Source organism: Ursus americanus, chromosome 7 (assembly GCF_024610735.1).
Source record: "Ursus americanus isolate L20-20 chromosome 7, mUrsAme1.1.p, whole genome shotgun sequence".
Classification (NCBI taxonomy): Eukaryota; Metazoa; Chordata; class Mammalia; order Carnivora; family Ursidae; genus Ursus; species Ursus americanus.
In genome coordinates, this window is record NC_142133.1 from 65,450,127 (window position 1) to 65,475,681 (window position 25,555).

General features: G+C 45.6%; 1 protein-coding gene across 2 annotated transcripts in view; it reads right to left on the bottom strand.

The window, feature by feature from the left end:
• MAPRE3 (microtubule associated protein RP/EB family member 3) overlaps positions 1-25,322 on the bottom strand; it is a 50,855-nt gene extending 25,533 nt beyond the window's left edge. Inside the window, exon 1 of one of the 2 annotated variants that reach the window (XM_045809235.2) lies at positions 25,157-25,322. The gene's annotated coding sequence lies outside the window, so the exon portion shown is untranslated. The remainder of the gene's footprint in view (positions 1-25,156) is intronic. The other variant, XM_045809233.2, reaches the window with a different exon arrangement.
• Positions 25,323-25,555: the final 233 nt, after the last annotated feature.

Here is a 25,555-nt window from a genome sequence, read left to right on the forward strand (position 1 = left end):
CTCCCGGTATTTTGTTATTCCTTTCAAGAGCTTAAAAAGGAAACACTGGAGGAGGCAGTCTCTGCTAGTTAAGGAAACGCCTGTCTTTTAATGTCTCATTTGTTTCCCATGGCTGCCCAAGGACCCTCAAGGCAGGAGCTCCTCCTTTTGGACCCACCAGGTTCCAAAAGGACCAAACACACTGAAAAGGATAACTAACAGAAGGACTAGAGGTGAGAAGCAGCCATGATTGGGCCAGGCAAGCTCAAGACCCAACACATATCACATATCAGTGGTCCCCAAACAGGGAAGGCCCAGCACTGTCTCTAGGGTAGCTTTTCTAACACACACACACACACACACACACACACACACACACACACCCCTCTCAAAAAAGATGCAGGTATGTGGGGAAGCTCCCCAAGTGGTTCTGATTGCTCTCCAACCTGTTTGAGAAACACTTTTTTCTTGTTACCCTATCATTAAGGAAGAGCTTTCCCTTCCTACCCTGTTAATTTTTGCATTTATCTCTTTAGATCAGCATTCCAGATTATTTTATTTAATGAGTTATAATACATTATGATCATTTGTTTTAATGCTCACCTTTTCCTGGTACTGGCCACTGGGAGCCCCTTCCCATGTCTTTTTGACACATTCTCATCATTCTTAAAGTTCCTTACTTTCTGGTGGGATAAGATGTTCCAGGCTCAACTTGTACTTTCCCTGCCTCAGTCTGAAAGAAGCCATTTCTCTAAGGATTCCTGGTCCTTTGAGGGAAGAGTGAAAACCGCTTTTGAAGACTTAAGCATCATATTAATATTTATGATAAAAGAGGACCAAAGCAAGACAGGAAAGGACAAGAAAGAGCCCCCTCTGTGATTATGACTAATAAGCAGGGGTCAGCAATTTCAAATTGTAAGGAAATATCTTTGTAAGGAAAGTTTCACTGGAACACCAGCCATGTGCATTCACCTATTATTATCTATGGCTGCTTTCATATTACAACAGCAGAGTTGAGTAATTTTGACTAAGACTGTATGGCTTGCAAAGTGTAAAATATTTGCTATTTGGCCCTTGCAGAAAATGTCTGCTGATCTTTGCTAACAAGTATTTACATACTATAGACAGGACACCTATCAAGAGGAATAGTGTGACTGGGATTAATTGTAAAAAGATTAATATCTCTCCCTATGTCTCTCTAGATGTCACCTTTATCAATGCAAAAATAAAATACAAAGTTGGAAAAGCTGTCATATGGCATGTTGTAGAATCTGGTTGTAAAGTCAATTATAAACATCAGGGTTGGCTATTATGGAATCTAGAAAAAAAATGACGGCTGGAAAGTGAAACTATGTTAGTGCAATTTTAACACCGTCCAATGAAGTGGCACTCTGTTTCACTGACATTGGTACTCTGGTCACTAGGACAGCGTGCCTTCTAGTGGAGAGGGGAGAATTAATCAAGCTTGACCATAGTGTGGATGACACATCATTTCTTAACATTTTCCAATTCTACCTGTTCTGATTTCATGTTCACAAAGCAAGCTTTGATTACCTTTCTGATTGTCAAGTCACCATGACAGGAAACAAGTATATCCCTTTCTATATTAAATTTACGTTCTGGTACAAATGTGCCTGAGCAAGTAAGTTTTTTTTTTTTTTCAGGGCTCAGTGGCCTTAAGGAGAACTGATCATTAAAGTATCAGATCTAAAGAACTGACGGGGGTGCCTGGCTGGCTCAGTGGGTGAAGTGTGTGACTCTTGATCTTGGGGTTGTAAGTTTGAGCCCCATGTTGGGTGTAGAGATAACTTAAAAGTAAAATCTTTTAAAAAGTACCTGAAAGGCTAGATCTTGAACTGTGTCAATTCCCTTAGAACATGGCACACAATAAAACAGTCAAACAGCCAGATCATTATTATATTTCTTCAAAGTGGGCTGACACAAAAGTATGCTGAAATGTTGGACAGCTCCCACCCACAAAGATTAGGGCTGCAGCCAAATCCTGGGGGTATCCTGGGAGTGTTCCTTAGAGTCAATGTTCCCAATAAGTCTCTGTCTTTTGGGAGAAGCCCACCTCCTACTCAGAAGAGCATGGTTTTCAAGGTGTCCATTATAGTCCTGGCTTTCCTGCCAGACCTAACCTTTTAAACCTGACCAGTGGCTAGGACCTACAGTAGTAGCATAAAGGGCAGGAACTACCCTATCTCCTAAAACCAGCAAACAGAGTTGGTAAGGTGGAGAAGAAAACAGAAGGCTTACCAGCTGGTCCTCAACTTGACCATCTCACTAGCCAGGGACTCACACCCACGTGTACTGAGTAACTACAGCAGAATGTATTAACAGGAACTCAGAGGCAGAGGCAGTGTCTTATATTTGTATTTTTAATTCCAAAGCATGGCCCAAAGTAGGTGCTTAATGTTTGTTGAATAACCTGTCTTCTCTTCCCCTCAAACAACCCATCCCCAACTCATAGAGTAGGTTAGTATTTTTTTTTAAAGTATCAGAGAACACTACTCAATGAGAATGACTACAATATGACTTTAAAATCACATTTTTTGACAGAAAAGGAATTGCTATAGCTTTTAGATGTAACTATAATAAATACAATCATATCTCATTTATTTGTCTCCCTTAATTATAGGAGGAATAAGTTTCTGATTTCCCAAACTATTGAGATTAAACAATTACTCATATCCACTTTCTCTTAGGAAGTTGGCATAAAGGAAGGATGTGTGTGGGATGGTGGTGGTAGTGAAGGACAGGGAACCAATTCTCACAAGTGTGGCCTAAGAAGGACAGGGAACCAATTCTCACAAGGTTAAAGTCCAGCATGATTTATGAGAGTGAGTTGTTTCAACGAGGGAAGGAGGGGAGGAGTGCCCACTAATTTTAGTGGAATGGAAAAAATACAGACACTTGTTACCTGTTTACATTCGGCCTAATTTAGAGTTTGAGAGTCTGATCTAGAAATGTAAGACAGGGAGTGGATGCCTAGAAGTTGCCAGGGCCTCCCAGAGAGATGGTTTAGGCAATCTCACGATTGCAGGATTTTGGAGGGATAGAGGTAGAAAGGAGATACTAAGGACAATGTGTAAAAATTAACCCATTTCTTTTACTTCTGTAGGTTCGACAGAGTGAATGGGGAGTTTTATTCTGTGTTGAAAAACAGTAGGTGCCACTTTGAAACAAGCAGACATGGATCATAACTATGGAGTAGTGACTTTTAATAAAGTGAATTTCAGTGACCCACAGACCTTTTGTAGCCAATTACTACCTCCAAAGTCCTCTTCTCCCTACCATCACTGCCAAGCTCTTTATATTTATAATGATCAAGGCTGTAGGCAGTATTGGCTCAACCACTACTACCACTTCCTTTTTGCTATTGTCCTCCTACTAGGACTAGACATGCCAACTGATGGATAGGCTGAAACTCAGCTGCAGACCTGACCATCCCTGGGGTTGATCAACTAAGCATCCCCGGACTGTGTTTGAGATCTCTGAAATTCAGTAAGTATGCACTGTGCACCCACTGAGTGTCAGGGACTATGCTGGGCACTGGTGATAGGCAGATGAACAAATGAGTCCCCCGCTATCAGGGAACTCACAGCTAAACTGTGCAGAGAGATGCACACAAAGATAACCTCAGATACAAGAGCTTTAGCATCAATCAATTCTTCCCTGGTAATTATTTGAGCAATTACTCTCTTAGTCATTACTTCAATTGTTATTGAATTTGAAAAATTACATTAATGGTGATCAAATTCAAATAACACGGATGGGTATAAAATTAAAAAGTAGAGTTTTCTGGTACCAGGAATATGTATTCTTCAGACCTTTTAATATACATAACCATATACACATATTTATTCCATGTTTAAAGAAAAATATTATAAAAATGTTGGGATTTTTTTCATCTAAAAATATCATGATTACATTTCTATGAAGTGTATAGTGATTCATCTCATTCTCCTGGATGGTTACATAGTCTTTTGTATTCAGGAATAGTTAATTTCTTTGAAAAGGTTAGGGAAAGTTTTGGACCAAAGGTAATTTGTAATCTGGGCCTTGAAGGAGGAGCTGGGGTTCATTTAGTAGTAAGCAAAGCCAAGAGATAATGTCTGTGATGGATGAAAGGTAGTTCAGGGAATGTGGACAGCTTGAGCATGTAAGAGAGGTGTGGAAATACACAGTCTCCTTAGGGACCACCAGCCAGTGGTCTGGTGAGGACGTGTTGTCCCTCAGACTTTGGTGTGCATCAGAATCACCTCGGGAATTTCTTTAAAGGGCAGCTGCCCCACCCCCTACCTTGGGATTCTGATTCGGTAGGTTGATGTCCCCAGAGTTTTTGCTCTTACCCACTACACTAGACTGCCTTTCTTTCTATGAGTGTGTATTCATCTCATCCTTCATTAAGGCAAGGAAGGGAAATGGAGGCCCAGAAAGTACCCATGGTAGCAGAGTAGAAGATTCTGATATCCTTACATAGTTCTCTCATTCTTAGTCTTGTGGCATCTTCTCCTACACCAACTCTTCACTTTGTAGTTTTATATCCTCTTTCATTTGAGAAGTTCAAAGTATTCCCAACGCTAACCTCATGATTGGACAATGGAAACTGGTAATAACCTCATTTTATAGAAGGATAAACAGAGGCACTGGGGGGCTCCCACCATGTTGAGTCAAAACTGAAGCTGAGAACAGAATTCAAGCCTGCCTCTCGTTCTGTGCATATATTATTGTCCTTTCCCTTGAATTATGCAGACTCTGGATCACCTTTCTCATTAACTGAGGCAAAATATGGAAGGCATCCAGCGCCCAGCTCATAGCAGAGAAAAGTCCTTTCTTTCCTTGACCACAACCAAGCAGGAGCTGCCCAGGGGCTCTGGAGCTTAGTGGATGTTTCTTGGTGTTCTGCAAAACAGTCATCAGAGACTCCACATAAGTTTTTCTTCTAAGGGTGTCAAGAAAAGCTTTAGAATGCTACCAGACAATGAAAAAGACAAAGAAAGTTGCATCTTAAGGCTCCACTTCTGTGTCAGTTTGGGAGACAAGGATGCTGTAATTACAGAGCTGTTTATAAAAACAGTTAAGGAGGTGAAGCTGTCTGCCTGGCACACAGCAAGAATAAATAATAAACCTGAGACTTCACAGTACGCCATAGTGCCGAGCTAGTGCACAACTCTTCCTAGGTCGGAGGAGATAGAGGAGTGCCAGGGTCACATCTGGCTTTGAACGAAGCCCTGAAAACCAAGACTGACCCCACCCCTTCAAACCCCAAACTCTCTAGAGCAGAGGTTCTCAAATTTAGGGCGCACAAGGATCATCTGACTGGTCTATTACTGATGCAGATTCCTGAGCCCGTCCCCTGAGAGAGACAGATGTGGGCTAGGGCTCAGAAGTCTGCATTTTTTCACAGGCTTTCCTCATGAGGCAGCAGCAGGACAACACTAGAGACCACCCTGCTCTAGAAAGCACGTGCAAGATTTTTCCATTTACCAGCTCTGAGGCAGAGCTGAGGCTCCTGTCACTGTGAACCATCAGTGGCCTGAGCAGCATTAAGCTGAGTCATGGAAAAGCATGAATTTTTATACTGCAGTTTCCCCTCGTCTCCAAAAGCTTCAGTCTTCTTTCTGGTTGGATTCTAGAATGTTGCGATGGAGTAAAGCAACTTGGAAACAAATATAAAGAAATGTGCTGACTTCCTATATGGATGCTGAAAAAAATTTCAGGGTAGGGTCACAGCTATTAATGTTCATTTAGCTAATTGGTTTCTTTTGCCAACATTTGAAAAGAAGCTAAATGTACACAGTGTTCTTTCTCGAAGATCACATATGCAAATTAAACACACACACACACACACACACACACACACACACACACACACAGCTAGATATTGGGACAGATATTACCTCACAGCATCCCACAATGCTGAGACACTGAAGTCCTTGTATTAAAGAACCATCCAGGAGGAGCCTCCCTTTCCATCAAGTCAGCATGCTGGTCCCATGAAAGACACTGGTGCCCCATCGCTATGGCTGACCACAGACCAGTGGGCCAAGAGACACACCATATAACAATGGCCTTGGTCATTAGAACCCAGCTTCCATCTGGCCCACCTGCCCACAATGTGGGAGTAGGGTTGACCACAGAGAGATGCCCCAGGATGCTGGGTTCTTTTTGTCTCCTACCTTGAGTTTTATGCTCTAAACTGGAGCAAGTATCCAACAGGCTGCTGCTTTTTGCAGTGAAATTCATTAACTGGAGTCTCAGACCTCTGTGTTATAAAAAGAGGAGCTGAAGGAGACTTAAGCCATTAATTATTTGGCAAGGTTCCAAGGATTTCACCATAACTTCTTATCATGTTTTGCAAGCATGCAGGACACCTCTGTCTAATGCCTTGTCCTAGAGATGAGTTTGAGTGATTAGGAACACAAACACTTCTGTCTTAAGAGACTCTGCTCCGGTCTCTTTATTGGTTGTCAAATTTCTTTAAAAAATTCTCCAACTTTATATTCAGTCACGAAAAACTTTCAAAATATTCACAAGTGTTTTCTAGTAGATAATTTTAATGCTGAGAATTAGTTCTCTTCCCCAGTCCCAACTCTATTTCTTTGAAGTTGGCATGCCTTTCATCTGTAAATATGAAAATAAACATTAATAATTAATGCCTCCTTCTCCTTTCCAAGTAGGAAGTTTTAGTTACTTCTGAGGAAGAAAGTATTCTTTCTCAGAGCTGGAGAGACAGGCAGAAGCAGAATGAAACTTTGCTTTTGACGGTCTTGATGTAGATTCAAACCCCCTCAAGTCACCCCACCTGCCTTCAAGAGTAGCTATTATGGATTGCTCTCTCCTGAGTTCTTGCCTCTAGATGGAAACATGTCCCACATGGTGGCTCTTCAGCTTCTCACTCTCCCTTCTGACCAGTAAGCACCCTGCATGAAAGGCTTCCATCTTTTACGACGGACCCATATATTTCTCACATGGGCTGTCACTCTCCCAGTACAACCACCTTGCCCCATTACCTCTAATCCCAGTACCAGGTACACTTCTGGTGACTCATCCTTCGAATCATCTTCAGGGAGCTGTGTCTCTACAGGCACCAGCTTTATGACCGATGGCCGCATGAAATGCCTGCAGACCCCTTCAGCTTAGTCTGCCTGAGAAGCACCAGAGGTGAGAGCTATAGAAGACCACCCCCCAACACACACATCATCACTTTGAAAACTTAAGGGGAGAACTTCACATTGCCTAGCTCACATCCATACCCCTTCTTTCTACCACAGCTGACCTCATCCTTTCTATAATTCCTGCCTAGAAGAACCTGTGGGGGTAACGCATTCCCAGTTTCCTATCTCTGCTCAAAGAAGTTTTCCTTTGATACTTTCTCACTTGAATGAGTTCATCTAATTTGAACACATGGGGATGTGGTGAACAGACCCACCATTCCTATTCACGCCCTTGAGGATTGTATAGACTGCGGTAGGCCCTCAAAGATGTCCATGTCCTAATCCCTGGAACCTGGGAAGAGGTTACCTTAAATGGCAAAAGGGCTTTGCAGATGTAGTTAAGTTAAGGGTTTTGTGACGGGAAGATTATTTTGGATTATAGGTAGGCCTAATATAATCACGAGGGTCTTTGTAAGAGAGAAGATGTGATGATGGCAGTGGAGGTCAGAGGGATGCAGGGCCACAAGCCAAGGAGTGTAGGCAGTTTCTAAAAGCTGAAAAAGGCAAGGAAATAAATTTTCTCCTAGAGCCTCCAGAAGGAACACAGCCCTGCCAGCACCGTGATTTTAGCCGACTATAGTAGTTTCCTATGGTGCTGTAACGAATTACCACAAACTGACTGGCTTAACACAACAGGAATGTATTGTCCCACTGCTCTGGAGACCAGGAGTCCAAAAGCAAGGTGTCCGCAAGGCTGCACTCCCTCCGAAGGCTCTTGGGGGAAATCTGTTTGTGCCTCTTCTAGTTGTCCAGGCACTCCTTGGCTCGTGACCACATCACTCCAATCTCCGCTTCTGGTCACACCATCTCCTCCTCTTCTCTCTCAGAACTTCTTCTGTCTCCCTCTTATAAAGATGCACGTGATTGCATTTAGGGCCCACCCAGATAATCCAGGATAAACTCCTCCTCTCCAGATCCTTAACCACACCTTTTGTCAGAGAAGGTAATCATTCTTTCATCATATCAGGTAACACTCGCAGGTTCTGGGGAATGGGACTTTTGGGGAGCTACCATTCAGCCCGCTATGCTCACGGACACTGATTTTGGACTTGGGAGCTCCAGAACTGTACAAAAGATATGAGTTGTTCTACAGCCACTAAATACATGGCAATTTGTTCCAGCAGCTGTAGGAACCGCAGACCGATCCTACCTGCCCTCACCTGCACTCTCAGCTGTGAGTCCCTCTTTGCTCTCACTTGCGGAGGTGGTTAGGGGTTATGGTGATTGCTCGGTGGTCTTAGCACTGCTCTGGGCCAAACCTGAGGTGGTGGAGTGGGTCTCCAGAGCCTACTTCTGCCAGGTTCGTCCTATGAGAATGGCTTCGCCCGCTCAGATCCACACTGTCAGAACTCTCCCTGGCTGTGTTTGCACATGAAGAAACGAGATGTACAGAAGAGAATCGAGAACGAGAATATTGTGGAACATGTCATGAACTGGGAGGATGGGCCAGGTGGGATTCTGACTGACTGGGGAAAGGCCAGGATCCTTCCCCAAAGGGAGGAAAAGGGTTTCAATGGCACATGTCTTACCGACATGTCTCAGGGCTGAAGCACGTCTACCTAAATGGTACTAAGCAGCTGATACCCAGGCTAGGAAAGGAAGAATTCAGGACTTAGGGATGTCCCTTCTACTTCTTTCCAGAAGTTTCAGCAAACGTAGGCAGTTCAACCAGTGATACTGGGCATTTAGACACCTGTAAGTACGTTGAAATAAGCCAGAGTTTTATTTTGCTCTAAGACAAGTCATCGCCCCTATGTTTCCTCTTCTCCACGAGCACAGTGACAGTGTCTTCCAGGGGAGAGTTCAAAACAAAGTCCCCCAACATGTTATGTCAGTGTCTTGGAAATAGCGCTACTGGGGACAAAACAAAATGCGATGCTATCTGGAGCAATGGGAAGTGCTTTGCCCATGTGTCCTGCACTGGGATTTGAAAATGACTGCTAGAAAAACGGTAAATGGATAGGAATCTAATTTAGTTAAAAACGGGGAGAAAAAGCAATAATACGGTCACTGTAGTAAATAGCAATGACAGCACCAGGTTTTCTGTAGGGGGGCTTAGGGCTGGCGGTCTGGTGGGAAGGGGGAGCTAGAAGAGGGTCTTTAAAGCTGCCTTTGCACACCTTTGCATTGGGGTTGTAGGTTTCCCTGGGGTGGCTCCGGGACAGGGGCAGCGCCCAAGCCACTCTGTGATACTATTACCGCCTGAGTGGTACAATTATAAATGGCTTTCATGTTTCAATTACTTGTTTCTCTTTTCCAATGTTCTGTATATGAAAAATAGTAAGATCCCATGTTTTTTTTTTTTTTAAAGGAATAGTATGTGTGTAGAAAAAAGTTGAAATATTCAACAAAACAGCAGCAGTGAATCTTTTTGGGGGACAAAGTCATGGAAGATGTCCACTTCCTGATTAATGTGTTTCTATAATGCCTTAATTTTTTTTTTTTTTAAGTAGGCTCCAGGGTGTGGAGCCCCGCGTGGGGCTTGGTCTCACAACTCTGAGATCAAGACCTGGACGCTTAACCAACTAAGCCACCCAGGTGCCCCCATAATGCTTTAATTTTAAAATACTTTTAAAGACAATTTTGACTTACACTTGCTATCCAAAAAGGGGGTTTTGATGACTACTGTACACTCAAGTTATTAGTTAAACACACATTACTCTTAGAAGTTTCTCTCAAATATGGGCAAGTTAATAGTGATTTTCAAGAATTCTTTTTAATTCATCGGGAAGCTAATGCATGGATCCAAGCGAGAATGCATGGATTACCAGGGTGAGAGTGGGACGAGCGACCCAAAACTCCCAAGAGTGTCCTTCAGAGAAATAGCTGGCGAGCCGACGGGTGGCGGGCAGTTGTGGAGAAATGCCTGTCCAAGCCCCCAGCCCGTATGGGGAAGGGACGGGGTGGGGTGGGGTGAGAGGTTTTCAGTTGTTTCTCTCAGCTGGCTTCCTCCCTTCAGCAACCCAACTGCGCCTCAGATACCTGGGAAAGCTTCTGAGAGAAGCCGACAGGCAGCCTATTTGGAGAGACAGTTAGAAAGGCTGCCAATTCCAGAAAACCAAGCTGAACACAATGTACACATTAAGGCGTTTCAGCTAACAGTTCTGGGAGCTCTAAAACAACTATTTATTCCCTTGTTGCCCGAAAAGAGGTCATCTGCTCCAGGCAGCAGGCAACATAATTTCCACAAAACGGCTAGATGCTGGCAGGACCATCTGAGTTCAAAGGATAAGCTTTAAAGATAAACGGGCGAATTGGGCCTTCTTAAATACTCCTCAGAGGGCCTGGTTATCACTGGGTTCCTAGTGCCCTCAGGAGTGACAAGTCCTCTTGAGTTAGGACCTTTAGCACATCCCAGAACAGCTCTGGGCAGAGGGGTGCCTGGCTGGGTCTTGCTAATGGAGCCTTCCCGGCCATAGGAAGGTCTCTGGGCTACAGTCAGAGGCTCGTTGTATCAGGGAAGGCACAGTCTGTCTGCTGTTAGACGGGCTCGCTTCGGAAAGATGCCCCGGGAAGTAGATCAGTTCTCCGGAAGTGCTGGTGGGCAGGGTGGCGGGGTTGTGGGGAGAAAAGGCTTGCTGAAGTCTACCCTGGGCACCTGGTGGGCTCCCAGGTCAGGGTCCCATCACCCAAACCCCCGAGAGCCAGAAACGCGCCCTTGGGAGAGGGCAGCGCTAGACCAGCCCACGTTCTTCTAACGTAAGCACAAATTACGTGGTGGGTTTTGCTCCCAGCATGTCTCGGTCTCAACGTTACTGGAAAGCTGACTCAGCCCAAGTGAGGCCTTATTGAATAGAGTGGTGGAGGTGGTATCTGCTTCCTAGCTCTGTCTGAGAGGAGCTGGTTTGAGCCTTCTTGGTTTCCACCGCCACTCCCAACCGTGACAGGAGCAGTCAGAGATCTGCTCTTTCCCGCCCTCTTGTCTATTAGGGAGGAGTGTGCGGGCTCGTTAGTTTACCATTACAGTCCCTGTCTCCTCTCTCCTAGGAATGACTACAGAGAACCGAGGGCAAAAAAAACACCCCTCAGAAAGCTGCTCGTTCAGCACCTATTTCTTGAGCCTCAATTATTTCTGGGTCTGCTGTGGATGAGTAAGTCAGTCTTGGTCCTTGACTCACAGAGCTTGTTGTCTAGTGAAATGGACAAATAGTAATATAATAATCATACAAGTAACGCTATAATTATGATCACATTAAGTGCTACAGGGGAAAAATGCAGGACTAGAGCGTTTTGAAAGCAATGGCTTTCAACCTTTTAGTAAAAAATACATTTTACATTATAATCTGAGAGATATATGTACACATATGGACACGTTGAATAAAACAAAAGTTTCGTTAAACAATTCTTATTCTTACTATGAACTCTGCACTCGGACATTTTCTGGTTTACTCATTTACAAAATGCTGGTTACAACCCAAAAAACTGATCTCACAACCAATTAAAGTTTGTGATCCACAATTTGAAAAAGCCTGACATGGGGGCCCCAGCCTGCAGTGGAGCTGGGGTGGAGGTCTGGAAACACTTTCCTGAGGGAATGACACTTAGGTCCGGATGTTCGAGGTTAAGGAGAGTTAGCCCAAAAAGGCCAGGAAAGAATGTTGGGGGGGGGACGACAGCATGTGCAAAGACCCATCATTTTACACAAAAGGAAACGGGGTCAAGGAGAGCTGTGATTTGTTTGAGGTCACATAACTTCGAGCCCAGGTCTCCCAACTCTAGGTTCAAGCTCTCTCGTGTACTGCAGCCTATCAGTTGTCCTCTTCCTCTTCATTTAGTAGTTATGGGCCAAGGACTAATTATTCTCACCTAGGCTGCCTAGGAGAAAAGAGAAAAGAGCAACGGCAGGAGGCTATGTTTACAAAGATTCCATTAAATTCTACATGCAAAACAATGCACGTTAGCTCCTACCCCACCTGGCTTGAGGCCTGCCCTGAAAGCTGTTTGTTCCTTCCTGGTAGGGACTGGCAGGGAGCCATACTCCTGCTCAGTCCTGGCTTTACCGGAACAGCATTTACAAAATGGCCAGGCAAAGTTTAGTCTTAGCTGAAGCCCTGGAAAGAATGCTGAGCACTGGTCCCCACTTTTCCACCTCCCCATGTTGATGCCGGCACCTGACTTTCCACGTGTTTCCACCTTGCTCAGCTCCCTGCTATCAGCCCCTGTGACTGCTGTGAACAGTGAGCTGTATAAATGGCTCAGTTATGCAGCCTGGAGGTAATGTGAATCAGGCAAGTGAAATACAGGCCACAGCCATGGGTGTCGGTCAGGGTCAGGGTCAAAGTGGGTGATCCAGGAGCGCATGAGAAGAAGAGGGGTCAGGAGGGAAGGGCCTCTTTCAAAACAGGCAAGAAGAGAAACAGGGCTGCTGTATACGGACGTAGAGTTTGTACACTGCACCAAGCACCCAGGGAGGGGATTTGTGAGGTTGACATGGAGCCCACACTCCACTCACAAAACCGTGTTCCTGGCAAGGGGCTGGATCTGCCTGAAGGAAGAACCCTCACTGACAGAGGCCAGAGAGGAATGGCTCTGTAGGGCACCTGGTCAGAGGGTTGGAAACAGCCAGAACCACACGACATCACATTGAAAATGCTGCCAAGCCTAGGGAAGGTCGACGTCCTCAGGTTTGAAACACTACTGGCATGTGGGTGTTTACAGGCTGGTGGCTGGTGCCGCTCTGCAGTGATGAGCTGTGACCACAGGAGCTCTTGGTTGACAAGTAGAGACACCCTGCAGTTTTAACACTCATCAAGCCAGACTCTGGGATCCTCCTGCGTCTTTATTTCTCCTTCATCAATCTCAGACTAGTCCAGCGACACTCCAGAGGCACAGCTCTACTCCTGAGATCTAAATTAGTTTAAAAAAAATGTCACTGATGGGACACCTGGGGGGCTCAGTCAGCTAAGCATCTGACTCCTGGTTTCAGCTCAGGTCATGATCTCGGGTCGTGGTACCGAGCCCTCCATCGGGCTCCCCGCTTAGTGTGCCGTCTGCTTGAGGTTTTCTCTCCCTCTTCTTCTGCCGCAACCCCTGCTCACTTTCTCTCTCTTTCAAATAAATAAACAAATCTTTTTAAAAAATGTTACTGGTAATACGTGCTCATGTAAGAAGACAGCAAACATTACACAAAGGTAAATAATGAAAAGTAAAAGTGGTCTCTTCCAAAATTTAAAATTAAAATCTTCTGTCAATAATCTCCTAACCACTCATCACTCATATTCCAAACCTTTCTGTTCTCACTTGAGCTGGTAACTACTCTGCCCCCTCCTTCTGCTGACAGCCAAGGCCTCTCTTATATTTGTAGGCTTCCCTCCTCCTCTGACCTTAGGGCCAGCTGCTTCAATGCCATCTTAGATCCTGCCTCCTCAGAAACCTTGGGCCGAACATGCCCCCCACCCTTGCTGCTCGCCACTCACTGCTGCTTCCCCAGGCTAGAGGACTTCAGAGACTTAGCCCGTTAGGAATCCCTGGGTCCAAGTCAGCCCTCGGCCCTGAACAAGACGTTTATTCATCTCTCATACGCCCAGGCTCATTTCTTACAGCGGTTAATTCAGACCTTCAAGACCTCACCCCCTACCTCAGCAAGTGGCCTTGGCTCCATTTCACTGAGGAAAAGGTCTTTTCTTAGCAGGAATGCCAGTCATCTCCCCTGGGGTTCACCCTCCAAGTCATGGGTAGAAAGAGCCACACCCTCTCCCCTTACCAGTCTGTGGAAGGGAGCCCTACCTTCCTCTGCAAAGTTACCCCTTCCCTGGTGTCCCCAAGATCTTCTCCATTTGCTCCCTTTCTCTCTTACATTCAAATTATTTTCCTCAAATAACTCCTTTTCCTTTTGCCATTACACATGTTTAGATCTCCTTATTATCACAAAGCATTCTAAGTCAATGCCATACTCTTACTCTAATTGTAAGTTGGCTGGATCACCATGGAGAACAATGCATAAGAAGCCTAGTATAAAAACAACAACATGGAAGCAACCTAAATATCCACTGACGGACGAATGCATAAAGAAAATGTGGTAATATACGGACTGGACTGTCACAAGGACATCCTGCCATTTGCAACAACATGGATGGACCTTGAGGGCACTGTGCCAAGTGAAATAAGTCAGACAGAGAAAGACAAAAACTTACATGTGGAATCTAAAAACACCAAATCCATGGATACAGAGACGGACAGATGGGAGCCAGGGATGGGGTAAGGGGCTAGGGGACATGAGTGAAGGTCAAAAAGTACAAAAGAAGCCAGTCCTGGGGATATAATGTACAGCGTCGTAATTGTAGTTACAACTGTATGGTATATTTCAAAGTTGCTAAGAAAGCAAATCTTAAAAGTTCTCATCACAACAAAAACCAATTTGTAACTGTGTGTGTGGTGATGGATGTTAAGCAGACTTTCTGTGGCGATCATTTCACAATACATGTGAATAGCGAATCGCTATGTTGTACACCGGAAACCACTACGATGTTATGAGTCAATTAGATCTCAGTTAAAAAACCCCTGAAGAAAAAGACCCACAAGTACAGAGAACAACTGGAGGTCGCCAGAGGGAGAGGGGTGGGGTAATGGGCCAAACGGGAAAATCATAAACAAAACAAAACAAAACAAAATCCAGCATTGTTTGTACCCTTTGCCTCTGTATTCCACTCTATGGGATATACTCTGAAAAAATAACCCACAAAAGAAAAACAGTGCCTTGTACAGTGATGTTCACAGCAGAGATATTTATACTTGCAACTTGCAAAATGCTGGAAACACCCTAATTGCCCAATAATAGATTGATGGTTCAGCATACTTTGCTATCAGTACAATGGAACACCACAGAAGGAATGGGATATCTGTTTTCTGTTTATTTTATTTTTACTATTTATTTTTTAACTTTAATGCCAGTGTAGTTAACATACAGTGTTATATTAGTTTCAGGTGTACAATATAGTGAGTGATTCAACACTTCCATATAATTACTCAGTGCTCATCAAGATAAGCGTACTGGAATGGGATATTTGAAGTGACAAATACGTGGATTATGTTGATAGAGAGAAATCTGCAGATGAAGCACATTTTAATACATAAAAATTACATAAGCAAAAAATACACTCTTATTAATTTTTTATATACATTTGCTGATAAAGGAGAGAATGACAATAACAAACAATTTGATCTTGCTGCTTCTTCTGGCAACTACTTTTCTCCCTTTTCCTGTTGCCGCTCTCTGGTGACCATCCATTGCCTTCGTTTTCTCTCTATCCTATTTGCCCCTTCACACTCCCCAACCTGGCTTCCATCTTCAGTGTTTTACTGGACTTGCACCCTCAGCAATCATCATGATTTTCTTCTGGATAGATCCTTGAGTCTAGTTCAGCCAACAGCACTGAAGTGCTCTTCTTGACATTTCTCTTCTCCTCCCTTGCTGCTGAAGCATCCTAACTTCCCCACACCTCTTTGCTTTTTTCCTCATCATGGACAATTCTTGAAGCCTATTACTTGGGGCGCTGGTTGCCGTGCTCTGTACCCAGCCCTCTGAACAGAGCCCCTTTCAGGGAGGGCATCTCTCCTGTGTCACTGACTGTCAGGTCTGTGGCTCCGTCCCAGCCGCACCCTCGGCTTCTGGTTCTATGGGATCACTCCACTTGGAGGCCTCCAACCGTCACCTCTCATTCTTCACGTCTGAAATGAAACTTCTCTCCAAATTGTCTCTTCAACTACCTAACTTCTGGCTAATGTCACCGATGTTGTCCCAAACTGTCACACCCTCAATGTGGTAAGGGTGACCTGCTTATGGTCCTCATCACACTCACTCCAGTCATTCCTTGGTGGATGCCTTGCCTCTTGGAGAGCCCTCTCCGCTGTCCTGTCTCCTGAAAGCCTGCAAGCTCAGGCTCTGCTTGCTTTGTGAAGTCTTTTCCAGTTACCTCAGTTCACAATGATTATTTTCCTCTCAGAACCCTTGTTGAATTAATACTCTATAGTACTAAGGACACACAATGCAATGTTCTTTTCACATCGTTTACCTGAACTCTCTTACCCACCTGTCGTCTGGGGGGCAGGCTCCTGCATCTCCCTCTCTGAAGCCCTCCCAGTTCTCACAGGCTCAGGGTCACTCTTCCTCCTGGGTTACCCAAGCACCCCGTCCCATCGCTGCTGGAGTGCCCATCCCCTTGTATTGTAGTGACTTACATCATTTTCGTCCAACTCTCAGCAGAATGTTAGCTAAGTTCCTTAAGCGCAAAGACCACATCTTACACAACAAAGCATCACTGATGTGTTGCGGACATCTGATGTCGTCAAACACACGAGTCGTTCCACACATGCATCTTATCTTCCAAACCAGACTGCAATCTCCTCATGGAGACAGGAGTTAAGTCTCGTTTCTTTGAAATCCCATGGCGACTAAGAATACAAAACAGAAAGGACCTGGGGAGTACTTGTTGAGGGTGTGCTTAGAATAAAGCCTTGAGAAGAAAATATGTAAATGTATATGAATAACCTATAAACCTGGAAATGGTCCTTTCTGGGGAATACAAGTCTTGTCAAGTCTCGAAACACTGCACCGTGCTATTTTGGGGCCAGCATAACACATCTCTGTACTTAGCAGTGGTCCTGTCACTTAAAGGTGTTAATAGGATGCCCAAACTGGGAGCTTTCAGCTGTGAACTCCACCTGTCTAAAATCAGAACGTATCAGAGACTAAATCAGAGTCCCTGGTAAGTGGCAATAATCCACAGGGAAGGGGCTGGGGGTGGCAGTCATCTGCCAAGAGTCTGGTGCTGTAGAAAAGTCTGGCTACACAGCGCATATTACCCTGGGGGAGATAAGCCTTCCGCGAAACACTCCTCACATGGGAAGAGAGATTTAATTTCATCCAGTGGTGCAAGGCCTGCCCCGTTCACATGGCCCAACACACGCTAGTCCAACTACGATCTTGCTGACTCAGAGCGGCTAAGATTTCATTTCCTACCAATCAGGAAACCCCATTTCAATGACAAGGTGACCAGGACAACCACACCCTCCAGAGGAGACGGATGCCTCTCTGACAATCACTCTCGCCAAGTGGGGAGTGTCTCCTGCTAGCCATACCCAAAGACTTGTTCACTAAAAACCCCAGGAGGGTAGGAAGGCCTCCACCCCATCTGGGACAAATGTTTGGGTAGTCAGAACCATCTGGAAGAAGACAGAGTCTGCTCTGCAAACATTTATGGCAGCACAGGCCGAACTGTGTGACAGGCCATATGTCCCTCAACTCTAAAACCTGGATCCCCAGGGCTCCGATGTGAGCCGACACCACCACTGGGGGAAGGCAGGAGTCAGTCTTCTGGGCTGGGCCATGGAAGCAGGGTGCGATGTGTGTGTGGATGGGGAAGAGAGGCGAGAGGACAGCTACTGGGCCACCCCTCCCTTCACAGCCATGGACCTGGTGTAGCAAAGAGGGAACTGCCCAGTCTGTCCCTGCAGAGGGCTTCTGCCCATCAGGTGGCTAGTGGTGGGCATCCCACCTTCTCTAGCCTTGGAGGAAAAAGGACGTCTGAGCTGATGGCTGACCAGAATATGGCCAAAAGCAAAGGCAGGAAGGAGCCTGCAGGAGGCTGGAACACGGTCTTTCAGTTCAGATCGGGACACCTGGGTGGCTCAGTTGGTTAAGCGGCTGCCTTCGGCTCAGGTCACGATCCCAGGGTCCTGGGATCGAGTCCCACATTGGGCTCTTTGCTCAGCAGGAAGCCTGCTTCTCCCCTCTTCCTTGTACTCTCTCTCTCTCTTTCTCTGACAAACAAATAACAATCGTAAAAAAAAAAAAAAAAGGAGTTCAGATAGGTGTACAACCACCAAAACATGAGAGCAAGCCTCGGATAAGGTCCCCAAGACACAGGGGAACTGGGAATCCAAAGAATCTGAATAGAAATGGAGGAAGAAAGCCCACCCAAAACAGAGCCCTATATACAGGGTTTTACTGAAATCTTCTGATAAATTTAAACAGCAAAAGGTAAGAGGCAAAGAAGACTATCTTAAGATACTTTCTTTTCATAAATTTTTTTTACATCTCATTTGAGTCAAGAGAGATTACTTCTCTGGATGATGGACTCCGGCATTTCTAGGCCATGTTTTAGGTCACACACCCACACAGTACTACTCCAGGCACGTTCTCCTTCAAAGAATATAAAGTAGTATCTAAAGAAACACCCTAGAGATGTGTTTTTCATTAATCTTGACAACGGTGAAACAAAATAATAGTAAGTAAATTAAATATCTTGTGATTTTCTTAGAGATTACTCTACTATATGGAATCTGTAAAGCACTGGTTTAAAAGTTTTATAATGGGGCACCTGGGTGGCTCAGTCGGTTAAGCATCTGCCTTTGGCTCAGGTCATGATCCTGGGGTCCTGGCATCGAGCCCTGTGTCGAACCCCCTCCCTATGTCCCCCCCCCAATCAAGCTCCCTGCTTAGTGGTGAGCCTGCTTGCCTGCTTCTCCTCCTCCCTCTGCCCCCACCCCCACCACTCATGCTCTCTCTCTCTCTCCAATAAAGAAAAATCTTTTTAAAAAGTTTTATAATAAAAGTTATAATTGCTTAACACAGAAAAGTTTGGGAAATAGTGAAAAGCACTACCAAAACAACCTATTCATTTATAATCCCTTTACTTCAAGATTATCACTTATGGTTGGCAGATGCTCCCCTGGTACTTTTTCACATTTTTCTTTATTAAAATGGTATTGTTCTTAACAGACTATTTTGCATCTGTTTTTCACTTATTGTATCAAAAGTTTCTGGTATCAACAAATATTCTTCTACAAGATTTTTAATGTATGTGCAGTTTGTGTGTGTGTGTGTGTGTGTGTGTGTGTGTGTGCGCTCACGCAGGATTGTATCTGGGTAAACCTGACCAATCCCTAATTGTTGACCCTTTCGTTGTTTTAACTATTAGATATTATTAATAAAGTTACATTAATAAAAATCCTTATACAGTGTTTTTATAAACACCCTCGATTTTCTAAATATTCTTAGAATCGCAGCTTCTGATTGAAGGATGTATGTCCTTTTAAAGCTTTATGATATACGTTGTCAAAATTACTCGTCAGATTTGAAGCAATGCTTCTCGCTCGGTTATTTTAAACATATCACACAGTGGTATGTATCTCCCATATACAGGAAATAGCTTCAGGAAAAAAAATGATTTTACTTGGAATCGAAACATTTTAGATAGGTCAGGTCCTATTTACTTCAGGCAAATGAAGCATCTAGAGCTCAAAATGCTAATGTTCCATCATGCCTGTTTAGCAAAGTTGGTGGGACACGATGCTAGTGAGAAAGATACGGGGCTTAGACTAGTCTTGGCTGGTCAACTCAACACAGAGGAAAAACCATCCTTGGCAACAGAATGCCTCACCAGCCCTGGCCAACTGTCCCAAATTTGTACTCTTGGCCAAAGGGAAGATTAGGCGATGGAATGTGGATTACTCAGCATAACCCATCCCCACTCCTAGTTAGCAAGCCAAAGCACGTGTCCAAATGATAGGTCTTCTTTCTATAATAAATAGGACAGGAAACACAACTGACCAACTTATGAGAAGATGAAAGCTCGATAGTACGTGAGTATTCGGTCAGTGTTTATCGGTACTTCCTAGAAGCAGTAGCACATCAGCTGTGTGAAAGCTGTGCTCTATCGAAAACGCAGCTAATGCCATAGAGTCTGTCAGCACTTTAGCTGGAGGTCCTTTAAACTTCGAGCCCTCCTTTTTTTTTTTTTTTTTTAAGATTTTTCATTTATTTACTTGACAGAGAGAGCGGGGGGGTGTGCACAAGCAGGAGGAGTGGCAGGCAGAGGGAGAAACAGGCTCCCTGCTGAGCAGAGAGCCTGACTTGGGGCTCAATCCCAGGACCCCAGGATCATGACCTGAGCAGAAGACAGATGCCTAACCAATTGAGCCACCCAGGCCCCCTAAACTTCAAACCTCCTTGATGTAAAGTAAGGGTCGTGGATTTTTCATAAAGGTCATCTGGTCAGATGGTATTTCATCAACAGTTGTAAATTAAATTAGCATATTGGACTAGTAATGATGACTTCAGCTGGGCAAGAGGAGGGGACTGTTCTTAAGAAGGAAAGGAAAACAGGAGGAAGAAGTGGGGAGGTGGCAGGTCAATGAAGCAGCCTGGGCTGCCAGGGAAGCGGCCACTTTGGAGCCTCCTGCCCTCACGTGCGGCGGGCTTGGTGCAAACCGGTGTGGCCTGCCAGAGGGAAGCAGCCTGACCTTAACTGCCCCACGTATTGAAGGCTCCAAGCAAGGGCAAAGGCTTCTTTTGTATCAAAATGTACTCACTGAAAAACAGCCACAGCTAACTCTGTTGGTCTGCACGAATTTACAAAAACATACATGCTGCTTATAACAATTCACATACAGAGGCACATAAAGTAAAAGTTCTCCTTTGCATCTCCCTTTCTCTCCTCTACAGCCAAATTCTGCTTCCAAGAGGTAAAAACTGTGTTTATCTTTTCAGTCTTTAGCTGCCTATACCTGGGTATTTTCTTCCCAAATGAAATTTATATGAATTTAGGTTCCTTTGTGTTCCTGAATGGCTTGCCCTGGCTCCTTAATTACTTGGTAGTCTCGGCCTTGACCCCATCTGGAAATGTTGCCATCCGAAATGATCTCCCTTTACCTCTCTTCACTAGAAAGGAGGTTTCCCCGCTAAGAGGGAAGGCTCCTTCGCCTAGCCCTCCAGATTTCTTGGACAGATGCAGAAGCCGATCCGAGCAAAGTCACGGAGCAGAGCTACACCTCTAACAGTAGCGAAAGTGAATGAAGGCCAGGGAAGCTTTAGTCACAAGGGAGAGCTCAGCAGCTTTTTCATGTCCAATTAAGCTCGCTCCCCAGACTGGCCTCCGCAACTGGAGGATGGACCGCCCCCAAGACACGCAAAAACACACCAAGTCTGTGCTCTCCCAGGCAAGTGCTCCTGGCCTGCTAGACTTTCAGAGAACCAGGTCAGCTGAATACACGGATACAAAGAGGCATTTCATATACTCCTATTTTGGCAGTTGGAATAACACTGCAAGAGCCCGGTCTTCAGGGGACAGATATCTCTGTGCGTGTCAGACGCCACGAGTGTGCTGCTGGGAATTGAGGGTCCGAGATGGACTTAAGTCATGATAAAAATTTGTAAGTATTTTTATTTTTTAATTTGATACCCTAGCAATAGGAAATAGTGATTGTTACGTCTTGGTAAGCAGGCATGCTACATACTTTCTTTCATTTAACCCTCATGATTACCTGGCAAAACATGGTTATCATCCCAGGCTTGTAGGGGAGCAACCGGCACGCAGGGGTTCCACAGCCCCCCCAAGGCCACATGGCCAGGAGGTGATAGGACCAGGATTTGAACTCGGGTCTGTCTGCTTTCGGAGGCCAGACTGCTTCACTTTCTCCGGGAGAAGGGTTAGAAATCTCACTGGGGCTTCCGGGAACTACAGAAGGTTCCAGTCTGGGAGCTGGAAGATAATCCAATTTACTGCTCCTCTTGGCCCCTGTCAGCCCTCTGCACCCTGCCTCCTGGGACGCGGCAGCCTCACAGATGACAAACTGAGAGGTCTACACACACCCAACATCACGTTTGCTTTATATTAGATGATGCAAAGTTTTGAACGGAAAACCTTCCTCAAGTCAGAGTGTGTGATGCAAAATTATTATTTTTAAGGTGGCAAGAATAAATATTTAATTAGACAGTGTGACACTACATTTTACCTAGCTCTGCAACATCTCCGACAATAAAACAAGTCCTTGTCTACAGGACTAATTACAGACTACTAAATTATTTTTATTAAAACCCTCTGGAGTATGAAACATGAGGGATGAGACAATGTAGCATTGTAGACTGGCTCTAGAAATCCGGGTCCTAATCCTGACTCAGCCACTAATTACCACCACTCATTTCTATGGTGTACACAGTTTACAAAGTGTTTTCACATACTTTCTACATTAGTTGGGTGACTTTAGACAAATCACTGAACTCTTGGTGTCTCATGCTAAAAATCTGTAAATGAGAACACTGAGCTGTATCATCTGAAGTCCCCTCTACTCCTCACATTGTACAGGGGTTGGGCATATACTTTAGGACCTTTACAAAAGTGTCTGTAAACAAATCAGGGCAGATGCATTCTGCTTGAGAAAAATAATATTTTCTGTTCAGCTTCTGAAACATATGACCCAGCCAAATTCATGTATAGCTCATAAGACATTTGCTGCCAGCTAGTTGGCTCAGCTTCTGGAAGGTACCATAGTAAGACCTTGGGTTGGATTCCCACATAGGAACTTTCCTCTGTTCAATAGCCAACTACTGTGCCTAATGGCAGTCCATCGTCTTACACACATAAGCCCATAAAGTGGGCTAGCTTGGAGGAAGGACTTGGAAGAAATCCATCCGCATAGTGCACGCACTCTCAGGATGGTAGGTCAGTAATGGCATCATCACGTAGCCAGAAATATTATAAATATCACCCTTTCTCGGTTCTAAAACACACAAATCCCTCCTTCAAGTCTTGCCACTTCCTGGCTGTTTTACTGTTTCCGAAATTAGGATGTGCCTTAGAATCAACAGATATATTTTGGTCTGGTTGTGTTAAATTGTTTTACTAAAAACTGTTGGTAAATTGCTGGTGTGTCTTAGGATCAAAGGAATATAATGCTACAAAACCACAACACAGATTACATAGATTTAGGTCTAACTTCATTCAAACCATGTCCCTCTCCCAGATCTTAACAATTACATTCAGTAACAACAGGATAGGCAACGTGTGAGACACAGGTATTAGTCTGTTTCCCAGTAGTAGCCATTTAAAAAGCATGCCATCATTATCTCATAAAACACTGGTACAGATTTCAAAGGCAAATTAACCCATATAAAAACCACTGTGATGCTCTGAAAATGTTCTGTCCCAGAGCAAACTGGAAAGGGAACATTTTACTCACACCCTCCTCATCTATCTAGCCTTGACACATTTTCTTGCTTCTTAATTCACAACCCTCCACCCCCTGTAATATTGCTGATTCCCAAAATACACTCAACCCAGGAGGAGCAGCTCTCCGGCACAGCTGTCTGCTCCTGCCCTGCCCGGGTATTTCGGTGAGCTATGCAACACAGAGGACCACAGAGAAGGAATGTAACTCTCAGCCCCACAGCTCCCATCGCCCCACCGGCAGGTGCATCCCGCCAAACCCCAGACTGGCATTCGAAACAGAAGAAACTGAATTGCTACATGGGGGCTGTAGTTTTCCTGAACTTCATCTCTATGTTTAAAACTAGGGCGACAGCCGTCTTTGCTACTGTAAACTAATCTGATGGGCATGGGGGTGGGGAGTGGCTCTGAGGAGGCTGCCAATAGGCCATGATTGAGCAAAGTCAAGGAGCAAAATCATTATTTCTCATTGTTTGCAATCCCCCAAACTGCAAATTAGTAGGTCCTTCACTATGATTTTTAGAAGTAAACTATCTACTCCTTTGGCAAGCTGGAGTAAAAAAATACAAAGCCTCTCGTAGGGTTTAACTGCCTGATATTTACATATATTTGCTAACAGGACACTGGAATCTGGAAGCCAAAAAAAAAAAAAAAAAAAGAATCAAAGGAAGTTGGCAGTGAGGTACATGCATAGTAGCTAGGAGCCCTCAAGTTGAGGCACGTTTATTAAGAGAGCTTCTGGCTGCGGGCACCAACTCTGACTTCAGCTCAATTTCTGCTGGAAAAAGAAAACAGTTTGGGATCCTCCAAGATCAGGCAACGTGGGGTGGGCAGGTGGACTGGCAGCAAACCTAACCCAGGGAATTGTCCAAATGTGCTAGAACCCCTATCGGGTGACAGCCCCCACAAAGACTCACAGCTGCAGGAGGCGGGGGGAAGAGGCCGCAGACCTATATACCATAGAGAAATCTTGGCTCTCCTCCTTCCTCTCCACTCTGCACGTGTTATGTTAAAACTCACTGTCACCCAGTTGGTTACTACATGGAATTTACAGGTATCAGAGATTAAGTCCTGCCGCAACCCCTCAACATACAAACAGTAAGCTCTTGCTATGGATGGTATCAGGCCTCACATTATACCAGGGTTGTACTGCAAAAATAAATAAATAAATAAATAAATAAATAAATAAATAAATAAATAAATAAAATGCATACTGAAGAGTACTGCAAGATGCTTATTCACAACAACACAGCGGAAGCGCAGGAACTTCAGCTCCCCAACGAAATCTTCCCCCCTCCCTCCCTCCACTACCTCTAGTCCCCCTCCGTGGCACCAGCCAAGGCAATAGCCCAGCCCACTAGAAGGCCACCATGCACTAGCGGGTGTTCACTCAACATTAGCTGATCATCATGGGGCTGAGTCCTTCTCAGCAAAATCTATTCTGAAAGCCCCACAAGCTCTCAGCAGTCAGTGAGAACTGTCCAGACCTGCTTCCCCACACCAACCAGGGCAGGAGTGTGTGGGTAAGAAACCTGAGGCCCCAAGATTTGGCCAGGCAGAATGTTCCCCCCCCTCCCCCAAGTCTCCCCTCGCCCTCTCCCTTGTCACTCTTTTTCTGGCATATCACTGGGGAAAACCAGAGAGGCCGGAGGTGTCAGGCCCAAGAGGAGTACGGAGAAGCGACAAGCGCGGACCGGAGGCAGTTTGGGGCGATGCGGGGAGATCAGTCCGGGGTGGAGGTGCGGTGGCGCCACATCTAGTGAGGAAGAGCCCCCGAGGTGAGTCCGGAGGGCGGGCAGGGAGGGGGAGTGGCTCGAAGGCCTGACGGCCGCCGCGGGGACCCCAGGAGAGAGGGATGGAGGGAGAGAGGCGGCGGGGGTGAGGCGCGGTTGGGGGGCGGGTACGCCGGTAGGGAGGCGAGGGGGGCAGCCCGGTTCCCCTCCCCCAGCCCGGGCCCGGGCCTCCCGCTGACTCAGCCCCACGGCGTCGGTCGCCTCGGCCCGGACTCACAGTGCGCGAGGCTGCTCCGGCGGAGGCGGCGGGGAGGGGGACAGGCGGCGGGGGCGCTGCGGCTGAGGCTGCGGCTCCGGCCGGCGGCTTCTGGGCGAAGGGTCCTAGCAGAGGCCGCCGCGGTCTCCGGCTTCAACGCACAGGGACTGCGGGGGAAGAGAGCACTGCGCAGGCGCGATGCGGCCACCGCTGTCAGTCCGAGCGGGGCGGGGCCAGGGCACCCGCCGTCTCCACGGCAACTGGGCGGCGAGGGAAGGACAACCCCAACCTCCACCTTATCTTAGCGACGGCGGCGGGGAGGCGGGGGGCGACGAGAACAGTCCCTCTACATTGCCATAGCAACAAGGAGAAGAAACCGCCTCATAAATTTATGGTGTACCGAGGGAACTCTCTTACCTT